This window comes from Notechis scutatus, chromosome 1 (genome assembly GCF_049901735.1).
Source record: "Notechis scutatus isolate UNSWTSFEM ecotype Mainland chromosome 1, rNotScu1.2, whole genome shotgun sequence".
Taxonomy (NCBI): Eukaryota; Metazoa; Chordata; class Lepidosauria; order Squamata; family Elapidae; genus Notechis; species Notechis scutatus.
Window position 1 is genome coordinate 41,637,408 of NC_142009.1, and position 24,317 is coordinate 41,661,724.

Sequence of the window (24,317 nt, forward strand, 5' to 3'; positions counted from 1 at the left end):
GAACCATATCCTGGATCCATTACTTAAGATCAGGAATTTTTTTTCCTTTGCCATGCCCCATACTTGATAGATTCATAAAATGAGGAAATCCATATTTTATGAATATAATTCAATATCCTACTTAGATCCTTAACTAAAATATTTTTCACAAAATTTATGTAGATATAGATGATAATTAGATAGGTATGTAGGTAGGTAGGTAGATAGATAGATAGATAGATAGATAGATAGATAGATAGATAGATAGATAGATAGATAGATATAGATAGATGATAGGGATTTGAAATCAAAAGAAAGCTATAGCTGTATAAGACTAATTCATGTTATCACATGTCTTATAATGCCCACATAAAAATCCATCCCCTTTTTACAAGTCTTAATAGTGTTGAATTGAAGGAGGTGGTCTCATGTGGCTTTGGACAAATTCAGTTGAAGATAGGTAGAACTGTCTTCTATGTTTAAATTTGCTGGTTTCTCAGCTACAGTAATAATATTCCTTAAGTCAGTGTCAGTATAAACTTGTTTATTTATTGTATGATTGATTTATATTCCACTATTCATCCAAAGGTTCAATGCAGCTTACAACAGGATTGCCTTTTTCCAGTGTCCCTTAATAGTAACTCAGTGAGATGAGTTAAGCTAGGAGAGAATGTTTAGTTACCCAGTAAATTTCCAGGGCTGCAGGTGGATTTGAACCTGGGTCTCCCAAATCCTAGACTATTTCCTTAACTAATGTGCCAGATTGACTTCATTGAGCAATAGAAGGTTGGGAACTGATACCAGCCTGGGGATTTTCTTTGCAACTATATCTCTTCCCTGCTGATTGCTCCATGGAAGCAGATTGAAATCTTGCTTAAGCGTTTCCTTCTCTCCATTCCTGCACTGGCTGCCTTTCATAGGAGGGAATGGAATTTTCATATGGAAATGATTGACAGTTTGCATGTTGTATTTATGCAGAATATTTCATTAGTGTTCTTCTTCGTTCTTCTTAAAACCTCACAATATTTTAGACTGCAGTTCCAGTGACAGTGGCCCAATACCCAATGGGCAAAGCAGCAAAGAATAAGGTTTACTTGAATCCAAGGAGAAACTCTTTACTAAAAAGAAGTACTCCAATGGAGCCCTATTATCTAACAAGGCTGGGCTTTTCTTGTTGGAACCCTTTAAAAGAGATTTAACAGCTCTCATCTGTCAGGTTTGCAGGAAGGATGAAAGTTTCACTTTTGTCTTTCCCATCGCCACCATTTGAATGTTTGTCACCTCAAATATGTTGAGTGTAAGAAGAAATATAAATGTTTTACTGTTTCTATCTGTATGTCTACTGTATATATTATCTCTCTCACCCTCTTCCTCCCTGTATCTAAATTGTCCCCTCTCTGTACTGATCAAATTTTGTAATTGCTACATTATTCTCAATCCTGAGAACCTTGTGTTGGTTATGCCTATCACATCATTCTGACTTACGATGTATTTGTCAAAAGAAAAGGATGACAACCCTGTTCTAGTAATCACACTGATTCACACTCAAAGCCTTTTAAGTGCTTTGCTTGGATGGATGAACCTCTCCGTTTTGATTCATTAAAAAGCTCAAGTTCTTACCAAAACATAAACAAAACAGAATTCTTATTTCATTTCCAGTTAACAAAGGTATAGTCTGGCAAATGGCATAATTTTTGCAGGTGCAAAGTTCTACACACACACACACCCATCCCCTGAAGTTGCATATTGACATACCAGCTTAAGAAAAAGAGCCAAACTTCCCCAGTGTGCTGCAACATACACACACCAGTGTGCAGAGATAATTGAATCACACATACTATAAATGATTGCTCTCTTAAAGCTCTTTGATGCTAAAGTGGTGATGCTTCATAATTGAGCACAAATTAGGAATCTGGTCTTTTGGATGTGTTATTTGGGGGGTAATTTTACAGCTACAAGATAGCAGCTAACAAGAAGGCAATGTGCTAAACTCATTGCTCCTTTAGATGGCAAGTTAATACCTCTGACAGCCAAGTGATCAGAAGTCTCCTAGGTTAATGGAGATCCTCACTTATTAATGATCTACAGGTCCCATATGGAATCGTAGCAATTTAATGTTTGAGGAAACTCATTCTTTTGAATAGAGTAGTAACAATAGTGGGGATGCTACAGTATTATTGCTCACAGCGCAGTATCAGCATCAGTATATATGGCACTCTTGAGTCTGTAGTCCCAAAGGTGCTTTTTCAAGAGGCCACTGGGACTTTCTGGTTTTTCTTTGAAGACGTTTCACTTCTCATGCAAGAAACTTCTTCAGCTTCTTGGATGAGAAGTGAAACGTCTTCAGAGAAAAACCAGAAAGTCCAGTGGCCACTTGAAAAAGCACTTGTTGGACAACGATGACCTGGATGACTGAGAATCTCTATAGACATCTTGAGTCTGTACATTCCAGCCATCTTTAACAATACTGAGCTTCAATAGAATCAGGGAGAGAGGGGCATCTTGCTACAGCAGTGTGAAAGTAGCACCCCTCCTCTCTATAGAAATGCATTCATGCCACTGTTATTCAAGATCAACCTCAAAATATGTGGCTTTGTCACCCATTACTTGAAAGAAAGTTAGGTGAATTTTGCAAGGTTCAACAGAAATGTTTTAAAAGACTAAGTAGTTTGGGGAGTGATTCAAGCAGGGGAATGTGTGCATTCCCTCTTTTTTTAGATGATTATTTCACTGCAAGACAATGGGAATGATCTTCTTTTTTAATTGTAAGCTATATTTTTTACTTGTGGCTGAAAAATTGCATTCAATTGCTTCAAACAAATCCATTTTCAAATATATGCATAGATTTTTTAAATTTTGATTATGTGCCATCAAGTTAGTATTGGTCTGATCATTTAGATCTTCCATTGGCACATCGATTACCTGTATAATTGAGTCCACCCACCTTGCTGCTGGTTGTCATCTTGCTATTAAAGGTATACTGAAGTAATTCCAACCTAAGCCCAACCATAAACCAGCAAATTTGAGGATGATGTGAACTGGCTGCAAACTTCAGTCTTGTGTGAAAGCAGATGAAAGGTAGTATCAGAGATGACAAATAGTTCTTAATAGCTATTTTGGGAATGTAGTCATCCCAATGCCAAAGAAGCCCTCCATCAAGGAACTGAATGACTACAGACCAGTTGCTCTAACATCTGAAAATCTTTGAAAGGCTTCTGCTGTCCCACCTGAAAACCATTACGGATCCACTGTTAGATCCCATGCAGTTTGCACACCAAGCAAATAGATCGACAGATGATACTGTTAATATGGCTCTGCATTACATCCTACAACACCTTGAATCTACAAATACCTGCGCAAGGGTCCTCTTTGTAGACTTTAGTTCAGCATTCAATACCATCATTCCAAACATTATTCTAAGTAAATTAAACCAACTAGCGGTACCTGAACACACTTGTAAGTTGATCATAAGGTTCCTAACAGACAGGAAGCAGCAGGTGAAGCTAGGCAGAATCACACCTGATACCTTACAATTACCACAGCCCCCCCCCAAGGCTGTGTGCTTTCTCCACTTCTCTTCTCCCTATATACCAATGACTGCATCTCAAATGATCCATCTGTTAAAATACTGAAGTTTGCTGCTGACACAACAGTGATTGGTCTCATTCGAGACAACGACAAATCCACGTACAGACAGGAGGTTATACAACTTGCCTCGTGATGTAGTCCAATAAAAGAGAACAGAGTGGGACAGCAGGCTTATCCTCATATCCTGATTAATGGATAACAGATAATCAGATTTGGAAGGGACCTTGTAGGTCATCTAGTCCAACCCCCCCGCCCAAGCCTACACCATTTCTGACAAATGGCAGTCCAATCTCTTCTTGAAAGTCTCAAGTGATGGCGCTCCCACAACTTCCGAAGACAAGCTGTTCCATTGGTTGATTGTTCTCACTGTCAGAAAGTTTCTCCTTATTTCCAGGTTAAATCTCTCCTTGTTCAGTTTCCATCCATGATTCCTTGTCTGGCCTACAGGCGCTTTAGAAAATAGCTTGACTCCTTCCTCCCTGTGGCAGCCCCTCAAATATTGGAAGACTGCTATCGTGTCTCCCCTGGTCCTTCTCTTTACTAGATTAGGCAGGCCCAGTTCCTGTAACCGTTCTTTGTATGTTTTAGCCTCCAGTCCCCTAATCACCCTGGTTGCTCTTCTCTGTACTTTTTCTAGAGTCTCAACATCTTTTTTATAATGTGGTGAACAAAACTGGATGCAGTACTCTAGGTGTGGTCTTACTGAGACATGAAGATGCTTTTTCAACTGTTTCAACTATTTTTGAGGGATGTGTTCTCAAGCCACCACCTCTGTCTAATCCCCAGTCAGTTGCTAAGACAGCCTTAGAGCCATTCTTAGTTGGCTGAGTTTGAAACTAATGCTTCCCTTCTTCTCCTCCCAAAAAAAGCTTGCCTTACAGGCAATTCAGGGTGCTTGTCAGATTTGATGGGATGGGTAGAAACCCTTGGAGATATCAGTCCCTTAAGTAAGTTGGCTCTGTGCCATGCTTTAAAGGTAACAATCAGCACCTTATATTGTGCGTGGTTTGAATTTATATAGGATTTTCCAATATTTTCTTTAAAGTTTGGAGCATGAAGGAAGCTGGCAATTTCTGCATTATTTCCCCGCTTCTCAAAATTAGCATCTAAACTGTAAACATTTTGGCTCATTAAGTGTGCGTGACATTATAATGAACTAGGCCATTTGAACTGATGCTCACCATGTTGTATTAATTACCTGCAGATATACCAATGCTACTTCAATTTCACAGCCCTGGTTTGTGTCATGTTTATTTAAATGCTGCATTTTAGACTTATTACTGATAATCATTTATCATAACTCTGTACATTCGAATTAGAACCATGGGCCAGATAGTTTTGTAACATACTGTCACAATTGCTGTCTCACTCCTTCTAATTTATAGATGCTAGTTACATTTATGAATAGCTTGTAGGTAATTATTTATAGGAATTTTTTAAAAACTTTAAAATTAATTGCTTGCATTCATTCCATATGTATTACTCTCATGGTATGAATTCTGAGCCAAATTATATCACTTGGGAAAGATCCTAGGCTATTCCAAGGAGAAATAGACTATCAAGACATCCCAAAGAAGGTGCCCCTTAGGTCTCATTGGGATGCTTTCTTTAAGCATCATTTAAGATAATTTCTTTTTCCCCAAATCACCACATAACAGGTGCCTACAACTTTCATTGGCCTAAAGAAATGTTCATCTTTTAGTGGCATATCAAAAATCACGGAAATAAGATGTTTGAAGAAAATTGCTGGTGTGACCAGAAGAAACAAAATGATAAAAGAGACCATAAGAGGAAAAATTGGAATTGAACTACATAGAAAAAGAGCAAATAAAATGGTTTGCTCACCTGGCGAGAATGTAGTGGGATTCCATACCATAAAAGGCATGTCCAAAAAGAGAAGTTTGAAGAACTCAAGGCAGACTCAGAAGAAGATGGAGATACATCAAAGCACACTTACAACTACATCAATTAACAATGGTTGTGGCTGCCAGAAGAGCAAGAGCCAGAACTTTGTATCTCCCTTGATACCCAAAGCGGTAAACAAGGAAGTTAAGAAGATTGAAAACCACTCTGCAAAAGAGAATCAGGCTGCATAAAACTACTTTTGAGTGAATGGCGAATGAAAGTGATTTAGATTGATCATTTTAATTAAATAATTATGAGCGGTGTGGTAGCCTAGAGGTAGAACTCTCACCTCAAAATCAGGGGGCTGTGAGTTCAATCCTAGGTAGAGGCAGATATTTCTTTCTCTGGGCACAATGAGAATATATCTGCTGAACAAAACTCCGCATTGGCGACAGGAAGGGCATCCGGCCAGTAAACACTCTGTTAGCTCCATTCAATTGGCCCGATTCCACCCCGCAAGGGATTATGGATTCATTAAAGGAAAACGATGTTTTAATTAAATAATTAATTTAACTGTTCAATTTTGACATGCATATGCAATCAGAAGAGACCTTTTGTTAAGTGCTTGGGGCTGAGGTCCCAAGAAACATGGCAAGAAGTGATGGAGCTCTGACCAGCCTTTGGAAGTTGATAAAAGGTGTTCCCTTGCCTTATCTCATCTCTTCTTGTCTCTGTGGGAGCAAATGCACCTGGAAATTAGGAATTGTTCCTCTCCTGATTTCTTGGGCAACTGGAATTGCAGGAGCAATTGTGGGGAGGGAGAAGGCAATTCAGGCCTTCAGGGATCATGCATAAAGATTGGATGCCAAGGCACTTGATAAGCAAAGAATTGCTTCCCCACCTTGCCTTATAAACTGTTCTAACCCAGCCAAATTCCCAGAGAGCAAACACAGATAAACTCAACTTTCACGGCTTTAATCTACAAATAAACCTCTTTGTAGATAACAGATGGCTTGCAGCCAATTAGTCCAATTACAAAAACCTTGGCAGAAATCTTCCAATAAATCAGAGTCTGTAATCACCACACTTAGTCCTTCGAACTTTTGCCTTTTGAAAAGGCAAAAGCCGTTTGAAACCAGGCTTATATTCCCTAGAGGGAGGGGCCATTAATTAGCATTTTTACTCCCAAATCGCCTGTGCTGCTCTTCCATGAATCATCCTGCTCTCACTCACACCTAGCACAGGGATTTCGGGAACGTCCACCTCATTGCTGCCGGCTAACCACAACATAAACAGAGGAAGAGCTGCTTTTAACCTACAAATCTATCTCCAGTAGACTTTTTCTTCACCATCTTCTATAAACCATATTTTTTTTAAAAAAAGTCAAGGCCAACAATAGACCAGCTTTAACGGACTGTCATGAGTAAATGAGCTTGTTTTATCATCAGCATGACTTTCATTTGTGATAAAAAGAAAAATAATTTTTATATAAGCAAGCAGTTTATGCAGTTTGTCACCTGCTGATCGCCTCTCAGTTCCTTGTTTAATTCCCACACATGCAAACCAGGCTTCTTCAGATGTACAAGTTATGCCAGCTGGAAATTACATTGGAATTGGTCATGTTGGGTGGAGACTGTTGCTTTAAGCAAGAGTAAGTAACAGAATGCTGCTTTAAGCAGTAGCAATAGCACTTAGACTTACAGTATATACTGCTCAGTGATGGGATTCAAATTGTTTTACTACCGGTTCAATGGGCGTGTCTTGGCGGGCATGCTTTGTGTGAGTGCGTGGCAAACGTGCGCTTTGCATGTGTGACCTACTGGCCTCCTCCTGCGCTCCTGCACTCTCCCTGTGTCTTCAACAGCTGGCATGTGGCAATCCATTGGCAGCTAAGCATCAAAAGCAGGAAATAAAGGTCAGTATGGAGCCAGGGCGGGCAGGTAGGCCCAGCAGCTGATCGTTGGAGCGAATCGGTTCACTCCCAGATGATCTTTGGAGCTACCAATTCATCCAAACGAGGCCGAACCGGTAGAATCCCACCCCTGATACTGCTCTATAGTGCTTTACAGCACTCTCTGGGTGGTTTACAAATGTCATTATATTGCACCCCAGCAATCTGTGTCCTCATTTTACTGACCTCAGAAGGATGGAAGGCTGAGTCAACCTTAAGCTGGTCAGGATCAAACTCCAGGCTGTGGGCAGTGTTTGCCTGCAATACTGCATTCTAACCATTACACCACCTTGGGTCATAGATAGAAGTAAAACATTCCTTCAGCCATTATTTATCTGAGTAATAAATATATGATCAAACTGAGCAGTTTCACGATTCATTCAATAATTTATATTTTTATAGCCTGCCTCTGAAATAATCTTAAAAAACAAATGTAATTGCAAATCTTGTTTCACTGAAGTTGTGGTAAACAGGAATATAGAGGTCTTATAATAACTTTAAAAATATAGAAATGTTTATAAAAATATATAATATAGAGGAACTAAATAACTTTTAAAAAAACCTTAAGTAGGGAGAATCTTATAAAAGCTCCTCAACCTTCTATTGTGGTGTCCATCACCCAATTCTACAGTTGATAATTCTTCTTAAAAGGAGTTAAACAGTGGCAACATTTACACAAACAGACAGACAGATATGCAACTTTTAGGGCTGGGGATAGATGATTGGGTAAGATAAGTAAGCCTTGCAGAATAGCCAGAACATAGCTCCATTTAACTTACCATGTTCAATTTTATTTGATTGCATCATTTCTTGATGAGCAATTGAAGAAATACTGTCCCCCAACCCCTACCTTTGTATGATTCCAGGGGAAAAAGGGTTATAAGCCTACTTTATTAATTAAAGCTGAAAATTCAAGTCAGGCCTCCATAACAGAACAACAGAATAATAGAGTTAGAAGTGATCTTGGAGGTTATCTGGTCCAACCCCCTACTCAAACAGGAGATCCTATAATATTTCAGACAAATGGCTGTCCAGTCTCTTCTTAAAAGCCTCCAGCGATGGAGCACCCACAATTTCTGAAGGCAAGCTATTCCACTGGCTAATTGTTCTCATTCAGGATTTTTTCCTTAGTTCTAGGTTGCTTCTCTCCTTGATTAGTTTCCATCCATTGTTTCTTATCTTGCCTTCTGGGGCTTTGGAAAATAGGTTGATCCTCTCAATATTCCCCTCAAATATTGGAACACTGCAATCAAGCCACCTCTAGTCCTTCTTTTCATTAGACTAGACATACCCAATTCCTGCAACCATTATTCATATGTTTTAGCCTCCAAACTACTAATCATCTTTGTGCATGACTTCTCTGCACTCTTTTCAAAGTCTCAACATCTTTTTTTTTTATATTGTGGTGACCAATATTGAATGCAGTATTCCAAATGTGGTCTTACTAAGGCCACATAAAGTGGTACTAAAACTTCATGTGATCTTCATTCTATCCCTCTGTTAATGCAGCCAAGGATTGCATTGACTATCTTAGCTGTTGTTGCACACTATTGGCTCATATTTAAGTGATTGTCCACTAGAACCTCAAGATCCCTCTCACAGTTACTGTTATTGAGCCATGTTTCACCTAATCTGTACCAATACATTTGGGTGTGTTGTTTTTTGTTTTTGTTTTTTATGCCTAGATGTAACACCTTACTTTTCTCTCTATTGAATTTCATTTTGTTAGGTAGGGCCCAATATTTGAGTCTGTCAAGATCCATCTGTATCTTTAAGCCTATCTTCTGGAATTTGGGCTATTCTTGCTAGCTTAACGGTGTTTGCAAATTTGATGAGTTCCTCTTCTATTACCTCATCTAGATCATTTATAAAGATATTGAAGAGTACTGTACCTAAAACAGAACCTTGGGTACCCCACTACTTACTTCCCTCTATGTAGATGTAGTTCCATTAAGGACTACATGCTGAGTGTGGTTTGTCAGCCAGTTACAAATCCATGTGGTGTCATGTTGTCTATCCCACATTTTTCTAGCTTACTAAGAAGTAGGTAGTGATTTACTTTGTCAAATGCTTACTGAAGTCCAAATATACTATGTCCACAGCATTTCACTAGTCTATTAATTTAGTCCCTTTGTCAGAGAATGAAAAAAGATTTGTTTGGCATGATCTGTTTTTGACAAACCCTTGTTGGCTTCTGGTTATAACTTGGCTTGTTTCTAGGTGTTTGCAGATCTGTTATCTGATTATCTTTTCTAGGATCTTCCCAGGTATTGGTGCCCATATTAGTGTGCTTGTATGTTGTACTTTACAGAGGTCTGTCCTCTATTTTAAAGTCCCCTATTTTAAACCATGCTCAGTTTGAACAGCTGTTCAGTCCAGATGTGTTTGAATGATTAAAAATGTCAGATAATGAACAGCAAGTACCTTGAAGATGCTCACCACAGCAGAGTGAACAAGTTAAGTAGCTACAGTCTCCCTACTGTGCTGAATGTCTTTATTTTAAAGTTTTTTCTAAGCTTCTGCCACTATTCAAAAATCAAAATATAATCTATCTTCCTATCACTTTAATTTAGATGCCTCAATTTCATTCTGGTCATGGTGGCTTACGCAATTAAAATACCCAGAATATATGTGACTCCATAAACAAAAAATATTCATAGTAAATATAAAAAAATGTCCACACCAAACAGTAAAATGCTAAAACAGCAAATGAAGATAATAAATACAAAAATGTCAAAAGTAGAGAATAATAAATGCAATAAATCTCATAGTGAGTTGGAGTAAAAAACTTGGTTTGAATCCATTTTATAACCTCATTTATGTTTGCTTTCCAAATATTATATTATGTGTAACTTTCTTTAAAATCTTTGGTGTCCTTCTCTGTACCTTTCTTTGTAACATCTCTAAGTCTAAAATCATAATGCCAATCTGGGTCTACTTAATGGGTTAGAATAGTAATTGAGACTTTGGCTCACCTTGCAAATGAATACTACTACTGTATATTTCTTCCTAAGAAGATCTATAGGGATTTCACTGCTTGAAGGAGATCTTGTGTCTCCTTTGTTTTCTTCGTTTCCTTGGCGGTTGTATACTAATATCCCTTGCAGTTAGGGTCCTCAATTGTGCTCAAATTATCATTGGCGAACATTTGAAATAAGATATATGTAACTTTGGATTCAGAAGACAATTCATTCAGCATAATCTACTATTTTTGGATTAATAAAACAAACATTTGAACCTTCTCTAGTTTTTTGGGTTTTTTTTGCTTATCTGGGGATTAATTTGTCAAAATATATTTGGAAGTGCAACCATAATTGGAAGTTTTGATATCAAGGGAATTCTCCAGAGGAAGGTCACTTCTTTGGGGATGAGTCATATTTCCTGATCCAAATCTCTTGGAGAGATTTCCCTTTCTTTTTCCCTTGATTCTTTGTTTTGGAGACAGATCTTTTTTGGGTCTGAGGACACTAGCTGCTATGTATGAACACAATTTTACTATTGTTGTTTTTAGGAAGATTTCATGGCTCTGGGGAAAAGAAAAATGAGAGAAATAGCCTAGGTAGGAAGTCTGGGAGAGATCAATACCAGCATTAGCTTTGATGGTTGCAATTGAGACCTGTATGGCTTCCCCATTGACCAATAGAGAAGGGAATATTTCACTGGGCTGAAGGGAGGAGAGGTAAGTTAATATTTTTGTCTTGTGTCTCCTGTGTATTGGAATGCATGAGTGCATACACACATACACTTATTTATCTGATACATGTCTCCACTACTGATAAAGGCTGATGCTGCAGCCACGAAGTGAGGTGAGGGACATGACCCACACTGGCTTACCTCAGGCCCCCACAGCAAGGCCATCCACACTCTGACAACTGCCTTGCCTCATGGTGGTGGCTCCAACAGCCCCATCCAGCAAGACCCTGTGTGGCCACTGGCCCATTTCTTCTGCTTGTTCATGGCTGCAACAGAGCAGGAAGTCAAGCAATGCACTGGTGCCACGCCCACAAGGCAAGGCAGGTGTCAGGTAGCAGCACTCAAAAGAATTAAGCCATTCCTGAAAATAAGCCCTAGTGCTTATTTCAGAGCCCAAAAGAAAATAAGACTGTCTTATTTTTGGGGAAACATGGTACCAGGAAATTGCAGAGCACCTAGGACTGCTGTTGGGCAGAAAATAGAAGGCAAAGGAGATGGAAATGGCAGGGTATGTCCCAATGGGCTGTGAATGTCAGAATAAATGTAAAATTAGTTGTTGACCAAGGGTGCCCATGGAAGTTCCAACTACAGCTAGACTTGTCACTCAGCATGAGTTAGATAGCAAGAGGATGCTGAGAACTAGAGGATGGGAAAGGTGAGGGACTGTTCATAAGTGGGCCATAATATATTAGCTTTGTCTCACAATGGGATAGGGCAGTTAAGAATATCCCTTTTCTTAAAAGAGTCTTCCCCAGTCAAAGATGCTGTAAAATTATTGCTTAATTGGTGTGAATGGACAGAGAGGAATAGTAGACTGAAATTTCCTGAGTTAGGGACTTTTAAGGAACTCCCGCAAAAAAGAGAAAATTAACATAATTCAGGAAGAAACTGACTTCTAGAAAACCAAAGCACAGTATGCTTGATCCCTTGAGAAATGGCAGGCCATGGTCATTATTAAAAAGCAGGAGCCACAGATCTGCAGTCTGAGAAACAGCCCAGAAGATAACGAAAAGCAGAACTAGATCAGTGCTGAAAAATTATGAGCAGATGAAGTGCATCACTCCAGCTGGGAAGCTGTTAAGTCAATATAAGGAGTCTTCTGTTTAGATAAAAGAGTCACTGAGTGCAGCCAAGGGTATAAGACTATAGATTATCTTTTCAGTGAAAGAATTAAGGTGCTTCAGTCATTTCATAAGATTTCGTGTGCTTAATTAGGGTTGGACCTTGTCTCTGTTTAGCCATGAAAATGATGCCATGGATTAATATATTCCTGCTGTGATAAACTGGTTAACTAGCAGCAAAGGTGATCCAAGACTCACTTCTTTCTGGACTAGTTTTAATGAACTGTACAGAACAGATGGAGTGCTATTAAACAACATAAACCTTTACCCTAGAACCAATTAAAGTTGCTAAATGACTCTGGTGTATTTCCTCATCACAGTGTGCACGACCACGAGCATTTGGAATGAAAGCAAAGTAATTAATAGCCAAAGGCATCTTTTTCACCATCTAGAGAATGAGTGCTAAGACACAAAGGCTTTGAGAAAGAAATCACATAAATGAATCCAACCCTCACTTCATTTAAGTGCGAAGTCTGCAGTCTTATGCTTGCATAGCTAAACCCTTCAGCACAGCCAGGCGGCTGCATTAACATGTGTCTCTCTAGTTCTTGACTCAACAGAAAAATATTTTAACTAAAACTGTTGGGCCTGGTATCTTAATTCTAGTAGTCTGCCTCAATTTTAAAACTAATGAGGGCTGTGAGTTCGAATGTTTCACCCTTCTATAGACCTGGAAACCAAAGGTAGTATTATTGGAAGAATACTTAGGAAATATAGACTGATGGGCTTACATATTGCACTTAGACAGAATAAGGGTTATATGTTGTTTACTTTCAAACTTTTTGTCCTTAAAATATCCCAAGAAGGGACCTTTAAAAGTCAGTTCTATCTATGCCAGGGAGTCACTACATGGAATTATTTAGGTGCCTTTCTCACAAGAATGTCAATCACTTCCTGAGTTATAATTTGAGTGTTATTTGTAGACTACAGCACACCCAAAGAAATAGCTTGATTGCATGGACTGGAATTCTTTTTAATTTAGTAGAAATTTTGAAACATTTGGGAGCGTGCTATGGGCATTCAAACCACATGGCTTCCAGGGAGAGTTCTGGGCTAGCCAATTCATAAAATGCTTGGTGGCAGGCCAGACACACCAAGGAAGCAGTTCTCTGTTGCCCTCTAGGTCCCAAGTATAATATTCCCAAACTCACCTTTCCTCCCTCCATTCATGGATGAGGGAGAGAATTACAATGGAATCTGTTTTTTTTAAATAAAACAATTCTTTAAAACATAAAATCATGGTGATTTTATCAATGCCATAAAGGTGGGATAGGCAATAGAGCTATTGCCTTTTTAGCTACCAAAGCTAAATCCCTTGAATTAAAATAATCACATATAATTTATTCCTCCTTCATTTTGATGTTTCTCTATAGGCTTTTCAGGACATAAACCTATCCACTTGCACTTCATAAAATGTCACTCAATGATGTGCTTTATTCAAAGTTCTGGTATTCATTGGAAGATGCCAGTCCTCTGCATGCAAGGTTATCTGATTGTTACAGTATATTCATGAACTGGAATAGAGCTTGGTAACAAGGTCAGTCAATAATAGGCATAGCAACTAAATCAGCCAATGAGGGTAGTTTGGAAACTGAAACTAGAAGTAGCCTAGGCTGGAAACTGAAACTAAAAGTAGCCTAGGCTGCTTTATGTTAAGCTCTGCAACTCTGCAGTTATGTTGAGCTCTGAGTTTGTCTATTGAAGATAAAAGTAACTTGCTTGCTTGCTTGCTGAAGGCTGGAGCTCTGCTCTGAACTTGCAACATGTTTCTGTTTGAGTTTGCTCCATGTTAGAGAAATCTACAACTGGTTTGTAAAATCTACTTATGTTTATAAAGATGTTAAATGAAGCATCAGCCATCTGTGTTTATTTTTCTGGTGCTGAATTATCACTGCAAAACTCTCAATACTGATGGTTATTTTTTCTTGGAAGTAAGCCCCTTTGAGTTCATGAGTTGAATATATCCATCTCCAAAACTGAACTTGCTTAATCCTGATTTAGTTTGGGAAGGTTTTAAATCATAAAAGCTTTGGTTATTTAAAATCTAAAATGTGCAACAGCACCATCCTCTAGCAAGCACTGCTTCAGCTGCAGCTGTGTCTGCAGGGTGAGTGAAAAAGATTTACCTTGCCAGGGATGCCTGCGGGGAGAAGGATGGAAGAAATCAAGATGGTACCCACAACTATGGGAAACTAGAAGTAGCCTAGGCTGGAAACTGAAACTAAAAGTAGCCTAGGCTGCTTTATGTTAAGCTCTGCAACTAAGCATGGTATATAAAATCATACATTGCAATGTCCTACCTGTCAATGAATACTTCAGCTTCAACCATAACAACACAAGAGCACACAATAGATACAAACTCAAAGTAAACCACACCAAACTTGATTGCAGGAAATATGACTTCAGCAATAGAGTGGTCAATGTCTGGAATACTCTACCCGACTCTGTAGTCTCTTCCCCAAACCCCAAAAACTTTAACCTTAGACTGTCTACCATTGACCTCACCCCTTTCCTAAGAGGTCTGTAGGGGGCGTGCATAAGCGACCAACGTGCCTACCGTCCCTGTCCTATTGTTTCTCTATTCTTTTATTTTTCTTGTATGTACCCATTTCATGTATTCACAACTATGTATACACTTATGCTTATTATCTTGGAAACAATTGACAAATCAAATAAATAAAATAAATAAAATAAATAAAATAAATAACTCTGCAGTTATGTTGAGCTCTGAGTCTGTCTATTGGAGATAAAACTAATTTGCTTGCTTGCTGAAGACTGGATAATTCAGCACCAGGAAAATAAACACAGATGGCTGATGCTTCATTTAACATCTTTATAAACATAAGTAGATTTTACAAACCAGTTGTAGATTTCTCTAACATGGAGCAAACTCAAACAGAAACATGTTGCAAGTTCAGAGCAGAGCTCCAGTCTTCAGCAAGCAAGCAAATTAGTCCTGCTTCTTTTTTATATTGCAATGCATGTGGAAAGGGACACGATTAGGTATGCCATCTTGATTTTTTTTACCCGATTTCTATTTTATGCAGACCCCCCGCCTTTTGATTGATGGAGGTAAGCAAAGGTCTGTGCTCTTGTATGAGCAGCATGAACAACTCTGCACTGTGAAGAATGCAGTTTGCTTTTTCATTTACTGAGCTGTTTCAAAGATTGATGAGTTCAGTTCCTCCCAATCCAGTCAATCCATCAAATTTGTATAAAGGGCATGAGATGAAACAGACAATTCTGTCTCAGAACTTTGCAAAGCATATATCTGAAGAAGCCTTCCCAGATTGGAAACCTCCCCAGATGCTTTTGGCTTCAACTCCCATAATTCCAAAACTTGACGTTGCTTGACTGGGATTAGTTGGATGTTGAAGTCCAAGATATCTGGAGAATATCATACTGGGAGAAAGCCACCTCGAAGTTGTGCAGGATTATGAAGTAGGCTCTCTTTTCTTATTTCCTCCATTGTGATGCTACTGTTTCAGATTTTAAAATTATATGGCATTATCCTTATTTACTCCTTTGTACAGAGTGATTGAAATGTAATCCATCCTGGTTGCATTCACGTGTAATAGTATGTTTATTGAACAAGTCATAAATCCTGCTAATGTGTTTCTATAACATGCAAAGCCCCAAACCAATATATCAAACAATATGTTAATGCAGTGTTTGACCCTCTTAATGTTTCAAAGTTAAGAGCTTTTCACAAGTTTCCCTCCCTCCACTCCACATACCCTCTCCTTCTCCTGGCCTCCTTGGTCTATGTGGAATGCTTATCAGACTTCCTGCACATTGTTAATCCTAGCAAGATGGCAGATAGCTTGGCATGAAGGTGCCACTACAGGGAACAACAATGGCTCCTTTTTTTAAGCAAAGCAAAAATTATGTTTACTTTCTCTGTTGGACTATGTTAAAGCGGGACTCCAAACTTTGCTACCAGCTTTATTTCTTTATGGTTTCTGTTGCATCATGGGGAGAGAGAAAAAAAACATTATCCTGCATTCATAATCATCTTGAAAATAAATACTTCATATACCATTGTAACAAACTACAACTTGAGGCAATCTATTAGGATCATCATCTATTCCTATCCTCTGATACCCAGGTGAAAAAGTGGAAATCTGACACTTAAAAAAATAGATGAGAAAACGTAGATTTTAGCATTAGTTTCACTTGCTTGAAGCCTTCCCTCCCACCTAGCTATATAAAGATGCCAGATCCCTAACCGTGTTTTTCCTGACCACTTTTGCAAGCTGTGACTTCAGTCCCTCCCCAGCTTCTGGTTCAATTTATCAAGAGATCACAAGTCCTTCTATTTCAATCTCTGTCATCTGTTCGACCCTGAAACTCTCTTTACCTTTGAAACGTTTTTTCTTGTGCGTGGATGCCATTTCTGCTCACGAGTTGCAGCCCTGCTTTCCAAGATAATCAAGTGGCAAAATGAGAGTCGTCAAGCAGGCAGAGAATCCATATCCAAATTTCAACGTGGTGCTGAAATTCTAGGGCTGTGTTTGCACAACACAGAAAATCATAAATGAGCCAATCACAATTTAGCCTAAGTTGTGCAAATCCTCTCTTGTTAAATAGTCTCCGTGTGGATTTTTTTTGTTGCTTTTGAAACAGCTTCCCTTTTCCCCCCACAAATAGCCCGTAGTTTTCCCTAGTAAAAAGGCCACTATTATCAGAGGCCAGTACCTTTCTCTGGTGCCAAGGGACTAGATAAAAAGTATTTATTATCAACCAGGCAGATCCACCCTCATTCATCTCAAAATACATCCTTCATTTCTAAATAGCAACATTTATTTTCTGCTTGAAAATTATTTTCTCTCCTTTACTGCATTCCTGCTTGTTTATGTCTCCAATTCTTTAAACATAAGCACTGACTCTTCAATCTCAGAGCAAAGCTAAAACAAACTTTATTCTTCTTCTTCAAAGATTTGTCTCTTTCTCCATAATAGTAAAAAAAAAAAAAAATCTAAGGTTTGCTAAGTGTGGGACTCTGCATTTCAGGCATTCTGGCACCCACCCACTCACAGCCACACATTATAAATGTGTGACAGATTCCCCCAGTTGCTTGAGATGCATTGAGAGAGGAGCTCTCCCTTTATCTTTCAAGGCTTTGCCAGGATGTGGCTTAGGTTTCAGATTTGGCCAGACCTTGGATCCTATGTAAGGGATCCACACTCTTGGATAATTTCAGATTCTCAGCCAGAGAGCAGTAGGTTTCACAGGTAATGATGTAGGTACCTGGTATGAGCCAGCTAGGCTGAAGCACTTTATGCAGTTCCTCTAGCTCAGGGGTAGTCAACCTTTTTATACCTACCGCCCACTTTTATCTCTGTTAGTAGTAAAGTTTTCTTTAACCGCCCACCGGTTCCACCGTAATGGTGATTTATAAAGTAGGGGACAAAACCCCTACTGCCCACCATGAAAGCTGGAACGCCCACTAGTGGGCAGTAGGGACCAGGTTGACTACCACTGCTCTAGCTTCCTTAAATTAGGAAGCAGCCATTGGGTGCCAACATGATTTAAGGATGCTTAACTGGTTATTTTCATTCACATAAAAATCTAAATTAATGGCAAGATAAAGACAGGTACTGTATATATGTTATATGTAAGTATTAATCCCATTATTTTCCAGCCCTAGTTTATCTGTTTTCCAGGAATATTGGTGAAACACTTTGGTATCTTTCATTTTTATGTTATTCAGTATACTTTAGAAGGAATTCTGTAAATGGACCAATGCCTTTATCTTGAAATGTTTTGTTTCTGGTTTTGGTAATTCGACTATTAAAACATCAATACTCCAACACTGGATGTTTCAATTTATTCCTATAACTCGTCTATACTCCAACAAACTGTGTACCATTGGCATGGAACAGAGCTATGTTGGCCATGAGAAAAAAAATTCAAATTTATACATTTGTATGAATGTGCCTTGCAAGTCCTTTATTAGACTAACTGGTTGGTTTCGTCCTTTGAAGATCTGTGTATGCAGTGAAATCTTTTTATACACAAACAGGAAGCATCTTACTGTGGGCTGCCAAAAACAATTCTAGAGTGTGGAAAGAAATGTGTAAAACATTCCTTATCAGCTTGCTTCTCTAAAAAAAGACCATGCCATCAGTTCATGAACTCTGTAGAGACATGAGAAGCCAAATTAATTGAACAAATGATCTCTAACAAATTATTTGCAGGACTCTGATCAACAGTTTGATGGAAGGAGGGGGCGGGAAAGCCAAGATGTAACATGCAATTAACTTTATCACATTTAATTAAGGTAGCTTCTTCTATAGCTCAGTGCTCTTTTCAGCCCACTGGAATCAGGCATTCATTTCAGTAGGCATTTCACGTAAAACTTAACATGTTCCCTGGAATTAAACTGAATTCTGTTTTGTGCTGTGTGATAGGTTCTGAAAAAAGGCCTTTAATCTTTTATGCCTTCACATCCCAGCAAAGTAAGATAAAGCAAAAGGGTATTATTACATTTTAGGATTTGTAGATAGATAATCCCTATACCTACTTATCTCATTTCCTAGAAATGTGCAACCTGTATTTTATTGCTTCAGTAAATTCACACCTCATGCTCGGCCACAATACTTTTAAAGATATTTTATTAAAATAATCACAGTTAACTTAGGTAGCCCAGAACTTTGAACTCTAAATCAGTTTAAAAATAATAGCTGGCTTTGCAAGGTATTTTATGCTAAACAAACAAACCATTATAGCTTAGCATAATGTGAATTAAATCTCATTCTGTCAGTCAGCTACTACTTCAGTCTGAAATCCCAGGAAATGCTGCTTTTTAGGCTATAGTTTTTCCCAGCCTTGCTAACACATCCAAATTGTATCCAAGTTCCCACTTGGATATAATAAGTGGCTGATAGTGTGGAGACAAACTTTAGCACAGTTCTATGATGCCAAAGTGCCATCCTGGTGCATGTCTGAGTTGCCATTGATTGTGTTAGATCAGTCTAGTTAGAATTAACAGAGTAAGGAGTGAAAGGTGTCTTACAAATCTTCTTTTATCTTCAAAGGCAGTCACAACATTAATACAAGGCATTTCTTTCATGCCTTCCCAATACCTTATTGATTTTTTTCCCTTTAAGAATTCAAATAAAATAAATGTGAACTATAGAGATGAGGCTTGCTTGTTATTATAGCAATGAGTTAATGGTTGAAATTGGTGATGGTGAGCAAATGGCTTAAAGTTAAAATAGAATCCAACACATTACATGCTTAGGATTAAAAAAAGAAACTTGGATCATCCTTCAAAGAAAATGTCTGCCTCACTATCTCTATGAATTCTTTGATCAGCTGCTCAAAGAATGAAGACAAGTAGCAGTCACAAAGATCCAAATGACTTTGATAAATATGGTATATTTGAAACAGATCCCTAAGTCTGGCAGGTGATTCAGCCTCATTTAACCGAAGACTTCTCTTCTGAGTGTCACTGTTTTGCCAACTGGGACAACCAAAACAGAAGAACAAGCTACTCCCTTTCAATATGAAAGAGAAAATCACACCAACATCCCAGCATTCTTTTCTTCTGTGGAGGCTGACTTTGCTCATTCTCCTAAATTATGACTGTGGTTGGTTTGTGGCTCAATGTGTAATGTGAAAGCCAACCATTCTGGTTTATTAACCATAGTTGCCCAAACTATAGTGGGCGGGATTTATACATAATTTTAAGGACACTTTGTATAGATTGATGATGCAAAATAAGAAATGTGGCAGATTCCATTTATTTAAGAATAAACTCAATTGAACTCAGATAAGATCTTGACAGGTACTGATGAAAAGGTGATTAAAAAATTATATGGTTATTTACTAGAAATTAAATTAGAGGAAGAACAAGTCAAAGAAACTATGATTGCTTGGGGGAAGAATTTTGGATATGGGATTGATTTAGAGAAATGGCAAAAATTGTGGTCTCAAAATTATAAAATGACTGTCAACAGCTTATAAAGAAAATTTGTATAAGATGTTTTACAGGTGGCACTTTCCCCCGACAAGAATAGCAAGAATGTTCAAGAATAAATCTGAAAAATGCTGGAAATGTCATTAGATACCTGGCTCATATTACCATATGTGGTGGACTTGTGAGGATGCTAGAAAATATTGGACTAAAATTCGCATGTGGTTGGAAAAAATGACAAAGAAACACATAGATTTGAAACCAGAGATCTTTTTATTGGGAATCTTACCTGATACATACAACAAAGATTTGAAATACCTGATTGTAAATGTATTAACAGCGGCTAGGATTGTATTTGCTAAAAACTGGAAAAATGAGAAAATACCATTGCAGGAAGAAATTATTAAGAAAATATTGGAATGTGCTGAAATGAGTAGATTGACATTTGAAATTAGAGAACAAGAGGATAAACAATTCTATAAAATTTGGGACCTTTTCTATCAATGGTTGGATGATAAAATACAATAATAGAATATTTAGAATTTTAGATAATAATGAATATATAAAGAGATATTTTTTTTTCTTTTTTATTTGATATCACATCTATAAAATGTTTTCAGGATAGATTTGGTATGATTATATGATTTGTTATAAAATAAATTAAGTAAATTATAGTTATCTCGCAAAGTATGAATGAATAAAATCATAGTCAAATGATTGTTTAATAGTGATACTAGGATATATAATTTCTGATTGATAATATGAGTTATTTTGTAATGTAACTGTAATTGAGACTACGAAATAAATGCACAAAAACTGGTAAACCAACCAACACACTGTTTGTATATCTATGAAAGAAAGCTGGATGTTTTTATGTTTTGTTTGTTTTGTTTGTCTTTAAAAACTAATAAAATTGTTTTTTTTAAAAAAAGAATAAACTCAATTGAACTCAAGGGACCCAGTTTGTAATTCCTAAGACATCGGAATGCTAACAGATCCACCAACATTCAGGGCTCAAGAGCTTTTTCCTAAAAACAACTTATCATTGCTGACATTTGATGATATAGAGATGAAGCTTTTTCTTATACACTTAACTTAGTTCAAACATTCTCAGAGGTTAGGCAGGCAAATGGAAGGAGGGTACAGATAAAGGCTCTTGTGGCTTTTCTCTCATGGCTAGAAGCAACACAATAAAAGGTTGCTATTTTTTCCCCCATGTACAGCAACACCAGTCCAAAGTGGGACACTTGGAGCACAAAAAATTGAGTCTTTTAAGGCTTGGGGAATTTAATCCTATCCTAGGAACACCATGTGATATAGAAAACAGGTATATATGAGAGTGCAGGAATGAATACAACCGAGGAAGGAAAACAATACTGAACTAAAAAAAACCATAGAAAGACCACTTATGTTTTAGCTTTCCCACCCCCCCACCCCCCACCCCAAAAGGACCCAACAAGCCAGGGAAAGCTAGTTAGATTAAGCAAGTAGTAACTTTAAAAAAAAAAAAAAATGTGGACTTTAAACTAGCAACTTTTCATGTATAAGACCAGAGGTGGGATGCTATCGGTTCTGCCCAGTTCTAAAGAACCGGTAGCTCTGTTTGGCCCACCCGCCCGCCTGGGCTCTTACCTGTCCTTTATTTCCTGCTTTTTCAAGCTCAGCTGCTTTGCGCGGCACAGCTGAGGTTGAAAAAGCAGGGGGGGAAAAGGCTTTTCAAACGCCGCTCACCCGCACGCAGCACTGCTCAGCTGTCCGGGCGGGACAGTTTGTTTTACACGTGCACACAGCGTGCATGAGGCAAACATGTGCATGCAAAATGTAGTCACCAAACCAGTAGTAACACTGTAGTAACACTGGTTGAATCCCACCCCTGTATAAGACATATCTCTAAAATGCTGCACTATTTTACTACTTAAGACAGTGTTTCTCAACCTTGGCAACTTTAAGATATGCAAACTTAAACTTTCAGAATTACCCATGTTGCCTGGGGAATTCTAGGACTTGAAGTCCAAGTTGCTAAGATTAAGAAACTTTGATTTAGGAGAAAAGTTGTAAGAAGATCTTATGCATATTTGTAATTAAGTATTTTCTTCTTCCCTAGGGGAACCAAAGAATTGCTGGAGTCTTTAAAGACATATATTACTCAAAATGGACAACTGCACTCAAAGAGATATAAGAGAAACTACAATCATAAAATTCAGCTAGCGATTGAATCTACAATGGGAGGAAAATGAGTAAAGGCTGACATTATCTGTTTATGCTCTCACAGAAGGGTAGCTATCTTGTTCTGGCAGATAAGCCCCACATGAAGAACTCACAGCTGTTTTTTCTCTAGGACAGTCCAGCTTAACAGAGGGAAATCTTGTATCACTCTATTTAGCACATTGTTGAGTTCAAAGTTGTCCCTAAATATGAAGTTCCTTAAGAGTAGGAGCTTAAATGTGTTTTGTTTTTTTTCCTCACTAGCCTAGAGTTCCCCTTGAAGCTTGCAGGCTGATTGTATTGCGTGTACAGTAACATCCTCTCTCTCATAGTTTTGTTTCATCTATTTTCATTGTTTAATGGGTTTGTAAAATATTATAATTCATAGTTTTATTTTACACGCTCCAGAGTAACTTCGGGTAAGATGGGCAGCCATATAAATTTGACAAAATAAATAAATACTTTAAAATGTATATGGCCATCTAGCTCCAACACTGCAACTCTGAGCAATGCACAACAGAACCCCAGAACAAAACAAATTCATATTTTAAATTAAAGTACAATAACCAATCTGAAACTTATATTCATACCCCACTCCTATTAGGAATTCCAGGCTTCCCAGCCCCAAGGCCCAAGGTAAAACCAAGTTTCTAACTCCTTTATGAAAGCCAGAAGGGAAATCATTCCAGAGGGCAAATATTCAGGGGACATTCCAGAAGGCAAGTATGCAGCAGAAAATTTAAACCTCTTGGGTCTCATCAGATGGACTAGAAAGAGAGACCACCCTATTAGAATATGTGGCATAGGCAGATATCACTGAGGAAGAGGCAGTCTCACAAATAACTTGGTCTTGTGGCTGAAGAGCTTTATAGATAATAACCAGGATGTTGAACTGCATCCATAAACTAACACAACTCATGGAGAAATAAGCAGCTTACACAAATATGATAATACGTAACTGTTCTGTCTCACCTGTGACCACAAGGCGAGAGTCCAAGCCTCCAAAGGAATATAAATAAACAGACAGGACCAGGAACGATAGAGTTAAATTCCTTTGACTGGATAAGTCCTTGGCAGTCTTCCAGAAGCTGCCTGCCAAGTCCGATAACAAACAAGACCGTAAATCAAAAGGCAGACACCGCATAGAGAATTTGTCAAGCTGCTATTCCGAATAAACAAATTGTCCCGAACGAGTACTCAGAGCTAACACGCCCTCTTTTATTTCCTGAGGGGCGTGTCAGTCTCTCAAGTCAGTTCCTGATTTGACATTTCCTTTTACGTTGCATTTCCCTCTTCTGCCTGCGTCTTTGCCTTGCATCAAACCAGCATTCCTCGGCTTGATCCTCAGCCAAGGACTCCGGCACGCTCTCCTGATTGTCTGCCGACACCTGAGGCACAACCAGGGAGGAAGGTCCCGGGGAGGGAGATGATTCCGAATCCTCCAGCAACGCAGGCTCAAACCTCAGAGCCAAGTCCTCCTCTTCCTCCTGGCTCAAGTCTGTGTCTTCCAGCAAGGCAGGCTCAAATCTCGATGCCAAATCCCTCTCTCCCTCATTACTTAAGTCTGTATCTTCTAACAAGGCAGGTTCAGACCTCCGAGTCACAACACATAACTATCCATGCCACTGCATTCTGGACCAATTGTTGCTTCCACATGGCTTTAAAAGGCAACTCCATGTATAATACATTGTGTAGTCTATGCAGGAATTGAAGTGAGCAGGGCTTCCTGATCCAAGGATGGATGCAACTCATACACAAGACAAAGCTGTACAAAGGCCCTCCTGGCCACAGTCGCCATCTGTTTTTCAAAAAAAAAAAAAAAACCAAAACCCTGAAGCACCCGAGATTTTACACTAGATCTGAGTCCGGGAGAACAACCCTATCTAAAACTAAAGAATCTCCAATTCCTAGATGCAGGAGACCCCAAAATCAAAGCCACTTAGTTTTGGCAGGGTTGAACTTCTTTCCAATTCAGCTGCAGACAATGAGAAACAACGAGAGGCAGAGATACACA